Raw genomic sequence first — 21,759 nt, forward strand, 5'->3', positions numbered from 1 at the left:
TCCCCTGGAAGTGTCCCTGTGCCATCTCAGAAGCATAAAACATGTTATTCACAGGGTACATTACATTTCCCTGCAATAACATGGAAGATTGTAAAATAATTTTAACAATAATACCTGTGATGAAAGTTAATAAGTGATCTAGCTGAGAAATGGGAAGTATAATATGTGCATACAGATAAAAGGTTTATTTTCTACTGTATATATCAATTGTTTTGCAACATCTATAATATATTTGAATAATACAAGCATACCTTAGCAAAATTAGAAACCTTCTCTGAATATAAATCACCTTCAAAGAATAGCAATCTTCTGTTTTGTCCAAATATATGTCTCTTCACCTTCAAGTTCCACAGCTACATGGTTACTTTTTATAGTGGAGATTCAGGTCTCTGAACATTGTAAAGATACAAATGGGGTGAGAACTCATTAAAATTGCTGAATAACAAACTTTTGACTTTGTATAACAGATATAAACATAGTATAGACCCTACCTCACTGTTACTAATGGATTGCACCTCTGAATGATTAGTGGAAGGGAGAAGGAAGACACAATATCAGTTCAACCTACCTTACCTGTAGTTAATGTTTCATGCAGGATATGCTTATACATGTGCAGAAATAACTTTAGCAAGCTTTTAAATGGAACTAAACAGCACACATTTATCATTTTTGTTCAGTAATAGCCAAACTCTCATGCCTTTGCTGAAAAATGTTTTTCACTGTCATGTACTTTTACCATATATTTAAAAGACAATGATATAAAATGCACAATAGACTGCATGTCTAAGAGCACAGATAAAAGAAGACTGGACACAATACAAAGAGAAGACTGAGCTGCATTCGTGTAAACATATTCATAAATGGTTGTGTGATCAATCATTGCAATACATACATAAGCCACACACGTACAAACAAATGAGAGTGTACAAATGTTATGTCTTTTTAATACTATAGTGAACAACTTAAATTGCTTAACCAAAATAAAAAATAAAAAATACTGTATTTTTTATTTTTTTATTTTTTAATACTGTAGAGGAAATGTGAATTGCTTGTATGCACATGATTTGCTTTCCTGCTACAAAGTTCTTTCTGTGACAAAGAGCAGTAAGACACCCCCCAGTGTGTTTTGTAGGTTCAATAGTATGATAGTTCAAATCCAGAGTTGTGTAAACACCTCTAATGTGTTAAAATGTATTTTGTATTTTTTTTAATATTAATATTTGCATGACAAGCAGCTTAGTGCAAACACAGTGAAATGTATAAATACTGCCTTAAGAAGGGCAATTCTGCTTTGCACTATTGAACAGTAGTCAACAGCTTCTATGATAAGGACAGCATAAATTAAAGCTCTGAGCAAAGTGTGTGTAGCATACTTGGTAAACAAGATGAAGCACACTGCACATAAGATATGTAGACCATGGTTCAAGTCCCATGTTTTTCCTTTTAATGATAAAAGTTAATCAATTTGCATGTTGCTCAACTCTGTGCAAGCATGGCATACTGCTGCAGACAAAAAGATACATTGTAACTTTCAAAAAAGATACATTGTTACTCCTTTTGCCTTCCATCGTGCAAACATGCTAAGCAGCATTTCATGGTGGTCAGCACTCATTCAAAGTGACTTTAAAAAAGACATTTGCTGCCTACCTCTTCTTGTAGCAACAGGTGTATGTTCATATCCACAATGCAGGCAAGCCAGTGTTCTAATCCAATAAACTCCAAGCTTTATTAATATTGTTCCACTGTAATTTATATAAAAATTAACAATATAAAAATAATTATTCATAATAATATTTATGTATAGTAGGCGGATCGAACATGCACACGATGTGATATATATTAAATGTGTAACTGTGGGTATCAGTATAATTATGGTTCTTTTAAGTAACAGTTTTGTTTTCTGACCTGGGATGGACTTCATGCTTTATTGACAATCAGGCCACATACATACATGGTTAACCACTCAACTTTTCAATGTACCAATATAACTAATGAGCATTTATGACAAACACCTCCTCTGTGGCAATGGACAGTAATGAATGTAAAAAATACACCTGTTGCCCAGCCTTCTCTGTGGCAACTGATGTAAATTCATGGCCACTATACAGGTGTGCCAGGGTTATCATCCACTATACTCCAAATTTTAATAATGCTGTTCTAGTTAATTTTGAATAAAAATTAACAGTATAAAGAGAATTATCCATTACTATAACTATGTATAGCAGTGCATATCATATTAATTATATATGTTACTGGGTGTAACTTGACAATTATGTTTCTGTAATTAAAATGTTCTTTTCTGCCCTGGGATGGACTTCATACTTCACTGATAGTCATCTACAACACTTGCATAACAAAAGTATAGCTGAAAAACAGAATGTATTGGGTAGTCTAATCCATATCTTGGAAATCTTTCCTTCAAGTAATACAGTCATATGCATTTCCAGTATATTATCACACATTACTCCTGTGTCATACATAAGAATGCATAAACCAGGACTTTGTCAGGTCAAACACATACATGGTTAACCACTCAGTTAATGTGTCTATATAATGAATGGGCATATCTAACAAAGACCTATGTGGAAAAATCTGCATTCTCTGGTTTACATAGGTTTGAATCTCACATTGTTCTAATTACTTTTATAAGTGTATAAAGCCCCACAAAAATGTGTCAGGTCATAAAAATGTATACTCCCAAATACATGCATTAAAATCAAGTCATCTAACAAGTATAGCAACAGACAATCCATAAATGAATGCCAATGGTAACATTACCCTTCCTGATTCATAGAGCGTCTTCCTCTCTGTTTGGCATTGTTGCTCTCTGCTTAACATTGTGCAAACATAGTTGGCATAATTGTGTGGGTTTGCCCACTAGCCATAAAATGTGATATTGCAAACTGGGGGGAAAATACTTTAACGGTTTGTGGATGGCCTGTGCAAACATGACAGGGTGTTGTAATGAAGGTGCCCAATTTAGAGATCAAAGACAGGGTGTAGAGGAGTCCAGAATTGTCACTGTACTCTTTGTAAAGCACCACAGCCATAGGCTGCTGCAGGGAGACTATACCAGGACTCAATATAAATAGGAGACTTTGGAACAGTCTAGCCAAGGCTGTGTTCAGTGCGACTAGCATTCCACACACTGGAGAGCAATACAGCCACCTTTACAATGCCCTGAAAAGACGCAAGCAGGAACACCTCAGCCAGTAGCTGGATGAGTTTAGAACTGCTGACATCCCACAGTTGTTTAAGTATAGAGATAAAGATACTTTAAATGATATGCAAAGCTGGAGATAGCCAAGACTGGTATGCATAATGCTCTTCTGTTTTTCTATCCTCTTTATATTAGAGATGCTCAGGAGATTTCAGTGAGCAGGGAGGCCCATGTGGAACACACACTGAGAGAAGCAAGGGGTATATATGCAGTAAAAATTAATAGTTATTTCATTAAAAGTATTGCTCTTCCATACATTACTAGCAAATTAAGCATGCATATTTTAACTGTAAAATCAAGAATAAATGCTTCAGTCTGTAGCTCAAGGTAATTGTAGGAATCAATTGCAAAAGTGCATTCAGATGTTGTGAGTTTATATCCCACAAGTAACAAATGCATACTAAAAACATATTAATTTTAACAAAATTGGTATAGATGCCATGTTGTTAACTTAATCTGTATTATTTTTAAAAGTATATGTGCACTATATGCATAATGATTATAATAATTTGGAACAATTCTCAGTCTTTTTTGGATTTTTAAAAAGTATAGTTAGCAGAAAATTAAAAATATATTTAATTGTAGTAATTTATTGTATGTGACATCTAATGGCTCTGATTATCTTTTTTCTTTTTTTTTTTTTTTCTCTTACCTCACCTCATTTTTCTTTTTTATTTTTATAGGTGTGATCACAACATTCTGATGTCATAATTTTCTGACAACCAACAAAATGATTTCCAGCACAGGCAGCTGGGCCAACCACTGCACCTCAGGCTGTCATCTCTCCAGTGGTTGCTACACCAATGCCTAGCACATCTGGGACGTAACCTGACAGTACTATCTCTGCAACCCCTGCACCACCTAGGGCCTCAAAATCAAGTACCATTATCCCAGCATCTGGTGGAGTGATACGCTCTAGGAGTAGTTGTTGAGGTGGGAGATTTCATCACCCATCAGAAGGTGCCAGGCATGGTGCACAAGGTCATAGAATGTACCATTGATGCATACCTCAGTTGTCTGGAGAAGTTGCTTGGAATGCAAAGAAAATACAAATGTCAAGTAATCCAGCAGAAAGCTGAGGGTGAGGATTAGATTCTCACTGTCCCCATGCTTGACAGCATGCGCCTCTGATGTCCCATCTTTATCCCTAATCATGGTGTCCCCCATCCTTTTGTATCCCTTGCCATCCTTGTCTCTGTCTCGTTTGTCCTGATTGCATCTGCTTCCTCACTTACCCTATTTACCTGACCCTGACATACCTCCAGTCCTTCCTCAACATTCTTCTCTTTCAAATAAAATAAAAACACTGGGCATCTGTACTAAAAAAAAAAAAAAGTTCCATAAATAGCTCTCCACTTTGCAAATGTGTGTTCTCAAAACACTTAATTCAGTCCAATTGGCTATACAACATGATTGTGTTGTTGTCACCCATCTGTTTTGAAATGATAGTCCAAATTCATCCAATTTGCTATATGTGTTCATATTACACTGTTGAAGAAGTGAATAGCTATGGTTCTTTCCTAATTCCCTCCTGCACATTCCTATATTGCTTTACCTTTGTTCTTCCCCCTGCTTGCCCCCCTCCATTTCACTACTTTCATATCTACCCCATTTTAACATATTTAATCTGGTCAAAAAATAGAATCACACACCGCACACATAAATAATAAACCACTAATAAAGGCCTTCAGTTTTTGTGGTCTGCATTTGTGCAATTTGGCATCTTATCTGTGCGATGGAAAGCAGACCAACAGATATATCACAATTTTCCCATTTCACTACAGAATCAGATTTGCTTGTCCCTTAACTCCATGCAAATGTGAAGGGCAATAGTAACAGTCCTTAATGTCTTAAAAATTATGATATAACATTTCCAATATAAACTACATTATGAACGCCATAGTATCTACCAGCTATTTCTACCCTATCCCATATGCATAAGTGGTTCTTAAGTTCCCAACACTTCCTGCTACAAAAATTCCTTAAAGAACCTCCTATTACATTCCTGAACTTGTTATTGCACTGACCCTACCTAAACTGTTCCCCCACTGCAACTTACCTCTCCTTAATCTTACTTTATTTCTAGCATGCATTGTTGTAATCAAAAGTGGCCTATGGCCCCAAAAGTAATGTTATAGTTTCATTCTGCTGCACGTTTTAAATCTTTAAGTTTTATTTAATGTTTATTTGTAGAATACAATTGTTTTTAGGATTAGCATTTTAATTTACCCTGTAAAGAGTCTTGACCACTGGTACATTCATACTACATATTTGTTAATCCTTTATGTTAATTTAGTTTTAAATGTACATGTATATAGAAGTTGTTATGCTTCATCTTTTATCATATATAATAACCTTGGAGCGTTTCTCTTCAGGTGCCCCATGAAAAAGGGCATCTGCCTAGTTGGACTAACCTGGTCAACAAATGTCAAATAAATAAATAAATAAAATGTTCAAGTTGTATTCAATAAATGTGAATCTCGCATGCACAAACACTTTACCATCGTACACGCAAACCAGTTGATTGGCAGTGCACTATGTAAACAGCTGATTGGCATGTATTACTATGTTTATTGCCCAATTATTCTTCATCCAATTAAAACCCATGTAAAAAATCCATCAAAGGGAAGAGACTTATTAGTGACTGAACATATATTTATTCTGAGTCACGTGTGCCTTGCATCCATGCACTTGAAAATAGATATGTCAGTAACTGTTGCCAAATATCAACTATACAACAAAAATAAATAGCACAACTGCATTCCTGCATCATCTAAAGCTTTATATTGACAATAGACAGTGAGATTGTCTTATTCATGTCTTAATGTGGACATTAATTCATCGCAAATATGAACATACGTACATCAACACTTGCATCCATGATGATCGCAAAATATCTCAGTGTTTGTGTGTGTGTGTGTGTGTGTGTGTGTGTGTGTGTGTGTGTGTGTGTGTGTGTGTGTGTGTGTGTGTGTGTGTGAGACTGCAAGTGTGTAATGTACACAACATATTGAGAAACAGATGCATGTGTCTCAGTTCTGCAGCATGCATTCCTGGCAGCTTATCGCATCTAGTTAAAGAAGCTGTCTTTTAAAGCATATCTGCACATTGGAACCAAAACAGAATATCCAAAGTCCACACTTGGCACACCACTCTCATAACAGGATATGTTGCGTGCATCATATAATGATGACGCCAACATCTATAAAGAACACTATGACAAGGAAAAGGCTGACTTTGGTGATGGTACAGATATTAACTACTGTGCTCTGCAGATGGGAACAAAATAGGTAGCAGTTTACTTAGCACAACAGCCACATTGTCTGTGTGTCTGTATGTGTAAGTGCGTGTGTGCATAGTCAGAAGAGATTGAGCCTTAATTCTCCTGTCATCAATCAAGTGTCATGGAAAATAAACATTTTACAGTCATACATGCTACACAGCTACTTCATACAGGCCTCTCAACATCTTTTCCTAAATATACACTGCTGATGTGATCCACTATGAAGTGTCCCACAACAGTGCAAAAGTCAGACTTGTGCCATGGTGCTTATATCAACTTCTGTGATCTCTGTCATATATATAAATATTTAAGTTGGGGTTCTAATCTCACTGTAATCAACTGGTACATGTATGTGTAGTCAGAAGAGCACAATTCTGTCTCCTACTGCTGGCAGTCTAGTCCCAGGGAAAGCAAACATTTTTACAGTCATATATGCCTACACAGCCATTTCATACAGGCCTTCCAACATCTTCTCCCAAACACACAGTGATGATGTCATCCATTATAAAGTACCCAGCAACAACGCAAATGTTGGACTTATGCTATGGCACTTGTATTACGTACTGAGTTTTGCAGGTAGTTAGGTAAGGGTTCTACTCTGACTATGGTCAACTGTTGTGTGTCTGTGTTTATGTTCTGTTAGTTCACATTCTAGAGACCATTTTAGGACAGCATCTGAGATAGTCCTGCTACCATCTTCTTCTCACTAGACACTGCTGATGTTATTAGCTTCAAAGTATTGTCTGACACTGCAAAAGCAAGGTTTGTGCTATGGTGCTTGCAGTAAGTGTTGTGTTTTTCAGCTTCTCTACCTAGTTAATTAGAGGTTCTAATCTCACAGCAATCAAATGGAGTGTCTGTTCATTAAAATAATATTCTTGAGACAATTCTACACTGAGATATGACTCCACAGCTATGTCAGACACTCCTCCCAACATCTTATTCTCAACATACAATGATGCTATTATCCTCTATAAAGTACATCATGACACTGTTAAAATCAAACAGTTGAGGGGTGGAATTCAGTTTCTATACCTATACATTTTAATGTTCAATTCTGAATTTAGTTAACTGCTGCGTGTGGTTGGTGGTACATTATGGTTATTGTATGATCTTTTGAATCTTTTTTCATTTAACTATCACTCAAGAGAACCTTTATCATAGCCCCATGAATCCAACATCACCTTTTTCCCCTCTGCCCACATAACAGCCTTCTTGTTGAGGACTGGAGGATGTCATCACCTCAAATATGCATGCACACATTTTTAAGTGTAATCCTTCCATGAGCCTTTGGAAGCCATCTCCAGACCACTGGATATGTGATTGTCAATTCTGTCATGGTTTGGTGCACATGTCATATATGGGCAGAGGCAGTATGTAATTCAATCAAGCACATACACACAGATGCATATGCCCTTATTATCTTCCCTCATATAGATATATCAGTTTTGATTTACATGGAATAATAATGGCTATGATTTAAGTGATGCTGACAGATGATACTATGTATATTGTTGGCTTAGTAATTCATGTGTTTTTGTAGTGGAGTATATTATCATTTTCGTTCAACCATCATAGTAACACTTGCAGCATGGCAAATGTGTACATGTGTATACCTACCATTGTTAAATGCTCTGTGACATACATCAGTATAATGCCATACTGATACATGGGCACATATATCTTGTTTCATCTACATGTTATAATGATGTTATAGATACAAACATATCATAGGATGTGATGCAATTATAACCTTGGTGAATTTATTGTATGTGCAATTTTGTTGCTATTCCCAAGGGTTATTGAGGTGGTCCCCAACACCATTTTGTGCCTATTAGCATTTATGTTAGTAACTGTTCTGCATGAGACACACCAAACCTCATTTTTAATGTGTCCATATATGGTATCAGAGCAAATCACACAACTTTTCAATGAAATACATATATGCATATGATGTACAATGGATGCAATTACATGACATAGGTAGAGTTGCATGACTGTGTAAGCAGTACCACTGTGTGGCATGTGTTGCAAACTCAAGATTGTATTTGTATGTAAATAAGTATGAAATGTTAAGAGGATACACAACTCAGTGCAGAGCTGTTTGTGGATACCACCAGACATACTAAACTGGAGAAAATAGACAATCTACTTGCTGACAGTTTGGATCAAACTTCACACCTCATCCCCACTGGCCATCAGCAAAGTATACATATAAACATTACTCACTGCATTTTCTCTGGAGATCAGGTCATCTGTGCTGTGTGTAATGCTAATGACACGTCACCAGTGAGCCCTGACAACGTTTCAGGTTGCCTTCCCAAGAATATGACCTAGTAGAAACAGTGAGATCCCTACTTAAATACAGCCTCCATACTGCCTATCTTCTGGCAGAATGGTGTACAGCAACAGTCATCAATCTGGACAAGGATGGAACATTCCCTGATCTAGGGAATTATAGAGCCATAAGCCTGACTCACCTCATCTGTGAGATAGACCAAAGAATCATCATTCATCTTATCAAAGAGGGCACAAGTAAGTTTCCAAATGTGTGGCAAACACATTTTTAATTCATTACGCCTACATAATGTCTGTTACATTTGTTAAACTTCTTCAAGAAGTTCACCAAGGCAAAGGACTAGGAAAAGACTGTGCTTCTCACCTACCTTGACCTGGGAAGGCATTTGACACAAATCAGCACTTAGGTATTTCAGAGAAACTGTCTCAAGTGGGTGATAAACACCTATGTCACCAAGTGGATAAACAAATGGATCACAGACAGAACACATACTGTCAAAGTGTGTGGATTCACCTCTAGCAAGAGGCCGGTGACCATGTCCATACCTCTGGGTTCTGTACTAGGCCTTTTCCTGTCTAGGAGTTAATTCTCAGAGGTTAACACAAACTTAGACATACTTTCTCTGACCAACTTTGTGGATTAATGCAAATTGTGAGCGATCATTGAATCCAAGAATTCTACTGATGTACTGCATAAGTAGTAACATACAAAACATGATTGTTGCCAGAAACATAGGGACACATTAAATGAATCAAAAAGCATAATTATATCCATTTTGTAAGCAAGTATCCAAGCTAATTACATTACAGACAACACACTCATAGGGGTAGACCCAGTCACACGTGACCTGCATACTCAGGTAGATAGCAACTGGAACTTCCACCAGTATGTGACCACAGTGATGACAAATCCAATGTATGTAGCACCACTCCTAAGTATGGGCTGGCCATCCACATCAAAGAGCATTATAATTCCATTGTTCTCAAGCCACATCACACCAATAACTGAGAACAATGCAGCTTTTTGCATGTAGCTCTCTATACATCTGCAACAACTTGAGTGAACCCAGTGTTTTTGTACAATGAAGATACAGGGTGTAAACACGAAATCATATGCAGAAAGATTTAAAGCCTTATCACTGCATTATATCTGCAATAGGCTACTAAAGCTCAATCTGTGTCTGTCCTACAGGGCAACCTACAACCTGCCCTTCATGGCAATGTTATGCATTAATGCAAACTGCACAATGGTCACTCATTTCAAGGATGTTAACCTAGCCTCTGACATGATAAATTATGCTGGAGAGATAGACACATCCCTCAGATAAGAACGCTTTTCTTGAACATGCTTGCATTCATATAAAGTAAAGGTCTTTCATGACTCTCTTCAAGTGCAACATAGATAAATTGATGGTTAATCATTACTGCACTCCTGGAGTTGTGCCCATGTCCCATATGGAAAAAGGCAGTTGTTATTAGATAACATAGCATACACATATCCCTATATGAACATAGCTATTGAAAATTGTGCAAGTCATTTAAAATATGGTTACGCTTTTATGGGATCTTGGCACTTTAGCCTAGTACTCTTCTATGCACCTATAAACCTGTGGAGTTCAATTGTATCCTAGGTACAGCTATAATGTGACTGTACAGAGTCAGAAACATCCCAGAACATCACGTCAGTATAACCACTTGATAGTTTGCATGAACACATTATGCATGTATGTCAGGATTTCATGATAGTATAACATTTTTCATGGCAATGTCAGGGTGACTGTGATCGTGAGGCATATGTATTGGGTTTAACATTGGCTGATAGAAAGTGTGCTTCATGTATTGTTTGGTATGTGAACAATATCACAGTGACATCTTCCTCAATAATTGAAGCAAGACTTTGTAGTGCTGGAATTTCTGTGCAACAGAGCATAACTGCTGCATTTCCATGAGTCTCGCAGCGTGCTCTACCATTCATTATGATGCATCATTTCTGAATTCACATATCAATTGCAAATGTGACAGACAGTATTCATTGCTATTACATGTGGCAGATGAATGCAATACACATCTGTGTGTAGGGAATCCGCAGATAATAGTGTGTTTTTATGTGGCATTATCCATATGGCCAATACTTATGTGTTCCAGGGATGATACAGATACACTCGAGTATCACTTTTTTTACTATGAGCTTCCACAATTTTTTCGGCCGTATGTAAGTATTCTTTGTAATGCATAACCATTAAGAGTTGACAGTACAGAGTTCCCTTCAAGGTGTTCTACAAGATGCATGTGTGATACGTCTTCCTGTGATGCACCTGGTAAATACCCAGCTTATTGACAACAATGATGGCATGGGTTACATTCTTTCAAGTTTGACTCATGGCATATGTGTCATCCAATCTACTCAACTAGCCAGGATTGCTCCTGATTAAAACTACAGGTGAAACAGTGTCCCTCTTAACACCATCAAAAAGTGCTCATTTGTGAGGAGTGTGTGCTTCATTCCCCTTATAGATTACTGACAAATCATTAGAGTTGTACAGCTGTGTACCTGTAGAACATGTATAATAACTCACAAATTATATATTTTATGTCAATATCACAGATTAACGGTGGTATTATTCTAAATATTTTCATGACTGTGCCTGCTAATGTCTACTGTTGTCCATGAGCCAGTTGTTATGTGTCCCTGATTGGTTGACAGCTATTCTGACATTTCAGTCATATTTAAGTGAGTCATTTTGTACACCTTCACAATATGCATATTTCCCTATTGTATAAACCGTCCTTGCTAAATATCCTTTCCACTGATCATGTCAATGTGTTTATATCACAAACAATCATCCCCATTGATATGTGATCTTGTGTGACAGTCACACAATATAGTATAACTGTGTGCTGATATGAATAAACCCATACATACTATTGCATTATTACTGCATTCCTTACAATCATTTTAGCCCTGGTAGTTATTGTGGCTATTGGCCCAATATCACAGACATGTTTGGCTGTAGGTAAACTTGTCTTCTTGTGTTATATGCGTTTGTGCTGCTTACATGGTTTCCTGGCCAGCAATTCTGTTGCTGGCCATGAAACCTTGCATGTAAGCACAATGCACGGCATGCATATGCAATTAGCACTGCTGCTCATCAAGCAAACACTAGCTAAACCTACATGGAGTTTATTGAATCCCAGGGAATATTTATTTTTATATACATTTGCTTCGCATTCATACTACCCATCCTCAGAAGTAAACTCCTTCCTCGTCACTTATTTTACATTATTCTATTTCTGTTTATTACTACTACTTTCTTACTACTTTACTTTTCAACTTCGGCATCTTAAGCATTTAATAACTTCTATAATCCCAAGCTAACAACTCCAAACCAAATGCCTATATTATAATATATATATGGACGACACAATTTTAAGTTTAAAAATATCCAAATATTTAATACTTGTAGCACTGCATAAATAATCTTATTTTATAAGACCATTCAATCAAATTTTAAAAACTAGCAGTGATCTATGATTTATGTTTACTCTTGCATGGCTCTTTAATTTTATACTTTGTACTTCTCTCCAGGCTGCTACGGCAGTGGAATTAGTTAGGGATCATCTGACCTATTATGGTGAACAAACTGAAAAAGATGAATAAATAAAATGAATAAATGTAAATTAACTTAATACCTGGTTTGAGATGTTTATGAAAGAATTTAAACAGATGACATGCCAGATACATTTTTTCACCCTTATTACCTGCACAGAAGGACAGCATGTCATTTTGCATGCTGTAAATGTCATGGTCCACCTCCTCTTCATGGTCAGTTTCAAAATCTATCTTCCATCTAATCATTTGCTATTTTTGTTTCTATGATAAAAATCCATTTGTTGTCTTAGGCATTGTATCAAAAAATATGTTCTGCTATCTAGACAGTGTTTATTTATTTATTTATGTATTTATATATTTATTTTCAGTTTGTTAACCAGGTGAGTTGGTTTACTCACCTTTTTCAATCAGTAGCCTGGAACAATAAATAACAAATGAGCAATTTTAACAATGAACAGCACCTAGATGCAAAAATATATGACAGCCAAACATTGTGAGGAGAGCAAACTCAAACAGAAAAGTTAACAATTTAAGATACAAATGTGCAAGGATCAAACAGGTGTCAATTAATCACCATCAAGAAAACAAGTACAGTCAGATTATTTGTATTGGTGATCAATTACAACTGTCTCGAAGGATTTTAAGATCTCCGCAGTTTGCAATTCATTTGGTAGGTTATTCTATGTGTAGGGCCAATGCTATAGAAGGCTCTTTCACCAGCTGAATTATTGAACCTTGGTTGAGTGAGGTCAAGTATGACATCCTGTAAGTTTTGGAGAGGGTGGGTGTGAGATCTAATCATATGAAATCTTTTTAGCTTTGGGCAGCTGCCTTTTTCAATGATTTAATAAATCAAATTTAAATTAAAGTAGCATTGAGTGAAACAGCCCTTTCTGTAACTGGGAGCCACTTCACTTGTTTTCATAGTTAGATTGTAACAAAACATAATTTTTTCTATCAAGAGTGCAACTTTGCAGATTTTACTTTTGGAGGATTAACATTTTTGAGTATTCTTCAATGAGGGTAGACAGAACAGTGGAACACCATATTCCATGTTGATGGATGTTGATCTGGAATAGAAACATGGCATCTGTCTCTGTCTCTTGTAAATCTTGTTACAGCACATAAGTAATAAACTCTCAGATAGACATTATGTTCTCCTTACTTTGTAGTATTTTGCTGAACTGCTGGCTGGGACAGTGTTCACAATATTCGCCTGGAGCTATAGACATATTGAGAGCCAATATTCCTCTTGTATAGTCTCTAAAATGTGTCTATATGTACATGTTTTGCATTAAAAAGACCATTCAGACTTTTTATTTTAAATAAACTTTTAAAAACTGTTAGTCACCATGACTATTTAAGTCCTGTGTCAACTCACACTTGCATTTTAAATCCGCCCACTAAATGTATAAGCAAAGATTGAAAACATGAATATCTCTGTGCTGCAGAAGGAATTTTCCTTTGCAGCAGCCTGTATTGAATTTGCTTTCTTTGGTACTGTCTATAAAGTTTAAAAATGAATTATGTACATTAATGCAAAGATTTAATGGGCACTAGTAAACAATCTAAATGCAGGGAGTTTTTGTATTGGACATATAACCTGGTACATTTTCTTTAAAAATATTTTAGATAAATAGACTCTGCTATATGTGCTGTTTGAAATTGAGGTGCTTGACTATCTATATCCAAATGTATGAACTTTAAATGTTTACTGGCTTTGAAAGTATGCATGCAGAGACTCTTTACTGCTTTATTATGTTGTCTCACTTATTCTGCACTTTTAGGGCCTTAGTCCTGCATTTCAGTGATAAAAAGTCATAAGCAAGGTACAGTCCTTCTAATGTATTTCTTTCAGTTTCTGAGAAGAGACTGAATTTATATGCTAAAGTAGTTTGTAATATTCTTGCTTGGATTTAGATAACTTGGATTAAAATGGATTAACTACAAACAGGACATGTCTGATGCAGCAGGTTGTGATTTACACACACACACACGCGCGCGCACACACACACTTGCGCATGCTCACACACACACACACACACACACACACACACACACACACACACACACACACACACACACACACACTCACACATTGTAGTTAAGACATCAGGCTAGTCAGCATTTTGTATTACATATTATGCATACAGCTCCAGTTGTTTGCATAATGCATTTACTAAAATAGAAATGAGGTATTTGCACTTATGTGTATTTTTCATCACACACAGTATAGTGAAGTTGAAAGAGTGGCAGTATGTGTCAGAAATGCAAGTGGTTGAAAAAGACAATTTATTTAATTAAAAGTAAAATAACAATGCATAATTGTAAATAAAATGATTGCAGGCATCATCAAATTCTAAGGCAGATTTTAGAGCAGAGGGCATCTCTTTCACTAATGTGTTAGGCTAATTAAATACTCAGCAGGGTCCAAGTAAATGCTTGCTTAATTATAACATTTCAGCAGACTATTAACAGATTACTATTTTGTTTTAAGTACCCGTTAAGGAAGATTCCTGGCATAAAAGAGTTTAGAACATTGTTGCCTGTCATGAAGTCTTTTCTGATTCAACTCATTTATAGCAAAAAAAAAAAAAAAAAAACAGTTGCTTCTGTGCACTTTGATAAAACAAAACATTAGTGAAGATATCTATCTTTATGGTCCTACTGCCCACTTCATTAATGTAGTGTGACAGACATGACTGTGTGTGTTGGTGGGTGGGGGTATCAAACCTTGTTTTTTAAAGAACCTAAAAGACTCAACAAAGTCCTAAGCCAGTCTTCTCAACAAATATATTTGTGCCTTTTTTCTACATATTTCAGTATAATTGCTAGATGATAAATTTCACTCCAGGGGCTAGTAAACATTTGCAGTGCTCAATCCAAGAGATCAAAAGGGAAACTTCAGTTATGGTCATATCACTAGTATGAATACTAACTTTAATATTTAAGGCTTGCGATTCAGAGCAAGATGTGCCTCGTTCAGTTCTTGGGCTTTTAGAGCACAAGCCATCAACACAAGAGTTCTTGGCTTTACGTCAACAGCCACTTTCGCAAGAGCATTCGACATGTAAATCTTCTGCTCAGGTGACCATTCGTTGAGTGCTGTTTGGGTTGTATAATTTAAGTGTTTAATAAAATAGTAAAAAAAAATATATATATATATATATATATATATATATATATATATTGGTCTACTTCATATGACCCAACTTTCATTTGACTGAAATTCATTTGACTGAGACCATCTAACCTAAAGTTCAAAATATGAAAACTCACTTGACTGAAACTCATAACACTGACACCTTACAATGATAAATTTCAACATAGTAGTGGTAGTGTGTAGACTACTATAAAGTAAGTAAAATGGATATGTCCTTTTCCCCTCTGTAGTGTAATCCTGGATTTAATATATATAGTTAAGGGGGGAGAGCTCCCCACATTGGGGGGGTGTGGGGGGTTTAGCCCCTCACCTAGTTTGGTTTTATATTGTCTGATTTCTGATTAGAGGGTATATAATTAGTTTTTTAAGTTCTGGAAAGTGGTAGTAATTGGTATTGTAAGTGTGCATGTCTATAGTTTGCAATTTAGTGTGTTGAAATCTAGCACTGTAAGGTGTAGGTGTTATGAGTTTCAGACAAGTGAGTTTTCAGTATTATGAACTTTAGGTTATATGGTCTTGGTCAAATTAATTTCAGTCATATGAAAGGTTATGTGAAGTAGACACACACACACACACACACACACACACACACACACACACACACACACACACACACACACACACACACACACACACACACACATATGCACACACACACACATATATATATATATATATATATATATATATATATATATATATATACATATATATAACACAGAAGCCATTATAACAGATCTGTTTCATTTAAAAGTTGAACTTTTAACTGTAGAATTTACTTAATATATTTTCTTCTCTTACCAATGTATAACTGACATTGTCATTTTACTTATTTTCTATACCATCATTCATTTGGAGTGCCTTTAGTTATTTCTTGTTATATTACTATGTTTACCACATATGTTGTAACCTGTTTACTACATCTTATTTGTGTATTATACCTGCTGTCATGTCTTTGTACAACTAGATACAGGAGCTTTTCTCCCTGGGCCTCCACTGAAAATGGACCTGGTCCAGTTGGAATTTCCCGGTTAACAAATGTAAAATAAAATAAATAAAATCTGGGAACACAGGTTGACAGCAACCTCTCTTTTGACCACCACATTACCACTGTGGTTACAAAGTCCTTCTATGTGGCACATCTCATTAAAAAGGGTTTTGCATCCAAGAAGAAAGAGATAATTGTCTCCCTCTACTCTTCCCTCATTAGGCCAATCATGGAGTACAATGCCACATTTGGCATGTACCTCACTAAACACCTGCAACATCTGGCGAGGCAGCAAAAGTACCTTACAAAGAGGATCCTAGGCCTTAAATAATTTTTCTATATAAACAGACTACAAAAACTACAACTATTCTTTGTCTCATGTCGCCTACTTAGAGGCGATCTCTGCTTCACTTACAAAACCATATCTGACCCAGCTCTGTTAGAAATACTACATCTAAAGAAATCCCAATCCTTCCACAACACATGCTCCAGAGACCTCAACCTCATTACCACAATAAACAGAACATGCTGGAGGGACAGGTTCATAACCCAGAGACTGCCAATTCTATGGAACAGATTTCCCATACATGTCAAGCAGAGAACCTCACTGGGCCTCTTCAAGTGAAATCTTGATGAGTGGATGGGAAATAGAAAATTCACCCCAGGGATCACTCCAGTGGCTTTACTCGACAGAGGCACCTGTGAACCTATATATATATATATATATATATATATATATATATATATATATATATATATATATATATGAGTCCCCTACACATGGTCAGCATTTCAGAATGTTGAAGACCATATGGCCGAGACCATACGATCGACATTCGACATGTCAACCATGTGGAACCAGCATCTCCATACAATCCGGGATGGAAAGAGTTCCATCTTCTGCACTGTAGTTCAATCTCGGAGTTGGTATATTTAACTTACGGGGGGGTGGGGGCAGAGCACACCTGCTAGCAGTGTGAAGGTAAGTTGTTGTTGTGTTTTCTTTTTTTTTTTTCTATGGTCAACATTTTGAATGTCGATCATATGGTCTTGACATTCTGAAATGTCGACCATGTATAGTAGACCCATATTATATATATCTATATATATATAGGGAGAGAGAGACAGAATATATATAGATATGTAGATAGATATAGATATACAAACACAAAAAAGGAATATATCTATTGAAGTAAGACATTACTTCATATTTATATAAAACTTGACTTTCTGTTAGAAAGGTTTGCTGCTGGTTATTTGACCATACCTTCACTCCAAGACTTCTTACAGTAAGGCTCCTAGCTGTGGTATTCTTGTCCAGGGACCAGGCTGGGTTTTTAGATAGATGTAGATATACAAACACAATAAAGGGATGTATCTATTGAGGTAAGGCATTACTTCATATTTATATAAAGCTTGACATTCTGTCAGATAAGTTTGCTGTTGGTTATTTACTTCTGAGGACTGTACCTTCTCTCCAAGACTTCTTACAGTATGGAGCCTAGCTGTGGTATTCTTGGCCAGGCATCAGGCTGTGTTTTTAGATTGTTAATCAGTAACAGTCAAGGGGCCTTTACAGTATTTCATGCCATGTCTGATGATGTCAGCTATTCATCTTCTACTTACACCCCCATCAAGGCTTTCGTTTTTCATATCTAATTAAACACCCATCCTCTAACTACATAAACCCTAACAAAACTGACTAGGGGCTCTTCATTAGTGGCACAACCTCCACACCCTCTTATCCATACAACCCACACACTGCAAAGCGGCAAGCCATTTCCAGAATTCCAGCTTAACTTTGCATAGCAACCCTAGGACTGCATTAACTCCTTAAAGGGCCATAGCACACCCTCACTACACAAACACTGAGATCTGTTCCACTTCCCTTCAGTTTAAAAAATAATACAAAAATATTTATAAAGAACTAGAGCAGAGACATTGGGAGTGGTACACCACCAGGCAGACCAACTTATCTTGCCCTCCAATTAAACCAATCACAGCATACAGATACAAAAGGTATGAGGGAGAAATTAATATTTTCCTCAAAATATGCATACCCTTCCCCAAAGCAACACAAGCATCAGCATAAATGTTGACTATCAGCTACAAGAAAAAATAAGAAAAAAAAATGTCAAGTGCATCAAGGATAAATCCACCAATATCCAAGAAGTGTATTGATTTAAACCTCACAGGTTAAAAAAAGCATACCACTCTAACTAGTGCACTATCCAATCATAAATCCTCCCCCACAGCTATCATTTCTGGGTGAACAAGTGCAATATTACATTTTATAATACAATAATAAAATTAAATTCAATCCAGGATTTACAAGCCAGTACCAAGCCCAGCAACAGATACAATAAAAAAACACCCTTGGCATTAAAAACCCTAATCCATTCTCACCACCCCCCAACCCTACTTGCCTCACTCCATAATGCCAGAATACATCCATCCTTCCTATATGGAGCAGATAAAATAATATAGATATTTATATATAGCTGCACACACACACACACACACGCATACACACACACACACACACACACACACACACACACACACACACACATATATATATATATATATATATATATATATATATATATAGTTCTAAGCCACCATGCATACCCAGTATGGATTCAGATAACTTAAAAAAATGTAATTTTCTACTAATTCTTTTTTTTCTGTTAGGTCCTTCACCATGGTCTCAATTTTAGAACTTGAACAGAAATAGAAATCAGTTTTGGAAGAAGCCAGACTGTTTTCCACAGCAGAGAATAACCCAGCAGAGGCAAGAAAGGTGACCATGAAGAAATCAGCAATAGAGAACAATGAATCAGTTAACCCAGAAGAAGATCCTGCACTGAAAGGCCAGAGAGGAAGACCTGAAAAGAAACAACAGTTCACAATCCTAAGTGCGGTTGTATGCAGATCCCCATCAGGTACAGAGGCATCAGAGTTATCTAGTAATCTTAGAGATGAACAACTAAAGGATATAGATGAATGCTTAGGTACTTTTATTGAAGATCTAAATGCCATATGTAGGGAGTGATTAGGACCTAAAATAGGCAGGAGCATTAACACTCCCATGGATAGAATACCCAGTTCAGCCACCATAGATAATTCTAAAACCTAATAATTCTCACTCCTACTATGTGCACACCTGGACAAAGGTATTACAACAGTGCCAGGGCAGAATAACAGTAACACATGGACAGTAAAGCAGCAGACAAAACTAGGGGCTCTGCTATCGCTGACCATATATCACAAGCATTGAAGGAAAAGATCTGGAGAGGGAATTTTATATATGTCTTTGACCTGTAAACACAAATGGCATACAAAGGATCATTAACAGTGACCTTAAGTGATCCAAAGATCTCATGGAAGCCTTGGCAGGCACCAACCCAAAAACATAAAGGTTAAATCTTGAGACTCATGGGCAGTGGGGTTCATACACTACCTGGCTGTTGTTTTCAAAACGGATCCTTCCATAGGCACCCCACTATTAGGTTATTTTCTTATTTTAAGGGAGTCTTATATCCTAAAAGGGGGTATAGCTTGAAAACACTATGATCAGAGATTCAGAAAGCTAAAAGCTAAAGACAACCAATTAAAGTGGGATACTAGACAGACTGACACATGGCTCAGCATCATGGTGGATAAGCAAAGAAATGACCCCAGGCAGCAAGAAGAGCAATCCACTATCAATATAAAATCCTGCTGGACCTTTTTATCTAACAACTGCAGCTGACCTTCTTGCAGATTCCCTCAGATATGCAATGCTTATGATGGAAGACTCCTGCAAGTTGCTGGCACAAAGACACCAAAGTTCTTTCAGTCCAAGTCTTTTGCAGAACAGGACTCAACTTAAACCTGAGAGAATAACAGACAGGGGAGACCATATTTTTCTGCAATCAACAGAAACTACAATTTTTATAGTAAGTTAAACCAAAATGGAATCATTCACCCATCAAAATGATGGTTTTCATAGAACCTTTAAAAGACTACCTAGACCAAATTTTGGCCAGATTCATCATGAAAGGTTTTACCACTGTCTTTTCCATAAAATTTAGCATCTGAAACACTTCCACTTATGAAAAAAAGAACAGTTATTAAGGAGAATGAAAATATAGTTCAATATATCATTGCTAATGAAATCCAACTAGGATGCATCAAGGGTACAGCTTGATCACCTGATTTAGAACCATTCATTATTTCCCCCTTAGGCCCGGTTCCTAAAAAGAAACTAAGGGGGTACCAGTTAATACTCAACTTATCTCACTTAGAAGGACTTTTGTTAAATGATGAGATAGAGTGAAAAGATTCCTTAGTTCAGTATTCATCACTAGAAGAAGCAGTAACCATCACAAAATCAATCAAAGACCCAAACACTTGATCCCACACAGTTTGGCTTCGTCAAGTGGAGGTCATGTCTGCTAAATTTGGTTGACTTCTTTGAGACAGACACCAAAGCCATGGATGAGAGGAAGACAGTGCACACTACCTACCTTGACCTTGCCAAAGCTTTTGACACTCTTCCCCACTTGGGCATAATAGATACACTCTCTCAACTAGTCATCAATCCATATGTTACCAGATGCGTAGCAAACTGGCTCACTGATAGAACCCAGCTAGTCAAAACAGGGGAAGACACCACAAGCAGTAGACCCGTAACAAACAGCATACCCCAGGGTTCAGTCTTGGGACCTCTGTTATTTGGGATATACTTTTTTGAGGTGCAGGCCAAAACCAGTGGGCTATGGCTGACCAAGTTTGCAGATGAATGCAAGCAGGGTGCTGTCATCAATTCCCTTAGTGATGCGGACATCCTCCAAGAGGGTCTCACTCAGACCAATGAGTGGTTCTAGAGAAACATGACCTCAAGCTGAATACCAAAAAATGCATTATAATCCCCTTTGGGGAGAGTGACATCTCCACAAATTATCACATTAATAACAACATCTTGAGCACGCAATCACTTGTGAGGGATTTGGGCACCCAGGTTGATAGCAACCTGACTTTTGATTACCATGTTGCTTCCGTTGTATGAAAAGCCTTCTACTTGGCCCACCTCATAAGTAAGGGTATCTCATCCAGGGACAAGGAGGTCATAACATCCCTGTATTCTTCCCTTATAATGCCAATTGTTGAGTATAATGGCCCTTTTGACATGTACCTCGCAAAGCACATGCAG

Source organism: Protopterus annectens, chromosome 4.part0 (genome assembly GCF_019279795.1).
Source record: "Protopterus annectens isolate FY-2018-M chromosome 4.part0, PAN1.0, whole genome shotgun sequence".
NCBI lineage: Eukaryota > Metazoa > Chordata > Ceratodontiformes > Protopteridae > Protopterus > Protopterus annectens.